This window comes from Ictidomys tridecemlineatus, chromosome 12 (assembly GCF_052094955.1).
Source record: "Ictidomys tridecemlineatus isolate mIctTri1 chromosome 12, mIctTri1.hap1, whole genome shotgun sequence".
NCBI classification, from domain to species: Eukaryota; Metazoa; Chordata; class Mammalia; order Rodentia; family Sciuridae; genus Ictidomys; species Ictidomys tridecemlineatus.
In genome coordinates this window covers 82955214-82956909 of record NC_135488.1, presented here as the reverse complement: position 1 = coordinate 82956909, position 1696 = coordinate 82955214, and positions in this window count along the sequence as shown.

Sequence of the window (1696 nt, the reverse complement as noted above, 5' to 3'; positions counted from 1 at the left end):
CCCTGTCTCAAAATAAGAAAAAATTTAAAAATGTGGCTCAGTGATTGAACGCCCCTGGGTTTAATCCCTGGTACTAAAATAATAAAAATATAAAATGCTTTGTGAATTGAACCTATACCCTGATCTCACCTTCTCACCAAGCACCTTTGTACTTTCATAGGATTTTTTTCATATTCACTAGCTTTTATATCCTTATGCTCATCTTATAAGTTTCTTAAAATTCAGGAACAGTTTTGACTGTATTTTTCAGCATCATTTAGCTGTTGCCTGCAGGGCACATTCTGGAAAACCAGGTGAAGACTGAAAGTGGCCGGGATGTGGGTGGAGAAAGTCTGCAGATGGGGGGCACACAGACTCCCTCCCTCTTTCTGTCTCCCATCCCTACCCTTGCTGACACTCCCACAAGCTTCGTGATTATGTGCAAGTTACTGAATCTTCTTGGGTCTCATCTTCGACATTTGTGAAATAGAGATCATAAAGTATTAGGTCCTAGGCAGCAGTCCTAACCTTGGAGTCTCCTGGGGAACTTGATAGAGTACTAATGACTGAGTCCTATGCCAGAGCTTCTAAATTTATCAGGATGGTTGTTGCCAGGGCTTGGGGAATAGTAAAGCTCTTCCGGGACTTGTAATGTGCAGTCCAGGTTGAGAACCAGTGTTCTAAAGGGTACTATGAGAATTAAATTAAATAAGGAGGTGGGGAGCTGATAAGTAGTAGGAGACAAGAAATCATTGTTTTCTTCTATCTGCAGTTACTTTTCCTATTTGTGTTGGTAGTTGTGTTTGAGTCTAGCAGGAAGCTAAGGAACAGGGGGAGAATTTTGTTCAAAGATTTGTTTTATTTTTAAACATTTTATCTTGAAATAATTTTAAACTTGCTAAAAAGTTGGAAGAACAGTACAAAGAAGAATTCCTATACAAGCTTCACCCAGATTCATTCTCTCTCTCTCTCTCTCTCTCTCTCTCTCTCTCTCTCTCTCTCTCCCTCTCTCCCTCTCTCCCTCTCTCCCTCTCCCTCTCTCTCTCCCTCTCCCTCTCTCTTTCTTTATTGCTCAGGCTGATCTCAAACTTGTGATCCTCCTGCCTCAGCCTCCAGTCTCTGGGATTACAGGCATTCACCTCTATGCCAAATTATTTGTTTGTTGTTGTTGTTTTTAATCTAGCATAATTAATTCCTCTTTCATGATACTGACATTGTGTGTGTGGTGTGTGTGTGTGTTGATGCTGGGGATTGAACCCAGAGGCACTTAACCACTGAGCCACATCCCCAGCCCTTTTCTATATTTTATTTATAGACAGTAGAGACACAGTCTTGGTGAGTTGCTTACAGCCTCCCTAAGTGGCTGAGGCTGCTTTGAATTTGCAATCCTCCTGTCTCAGCCTCTGAGATTACAGATGTACACCACAACATCTGGCCTGACATTTAATTTTTTTTTTTAAGACAGACCAGTTGTTTTGAATCCCATACCTTTTTTTTTTTTTTTAGTAAATTTACAATTTACTAAGATTCCACCATTTATTAGGTAGGGAAATCAGTGCCTTATGGTTGCTGAGAGAATTAAATGGGATAGATAAATTTGTTTAGTCTTGGTAGGGACTCATACTACACACAAATGGACCAGTAAGGGTTCTGTCGTGATGAAAACTAGAGTTCAAATCTTTTAGAAGAGAGGATGGGTAGAATTAATGCATCTCTA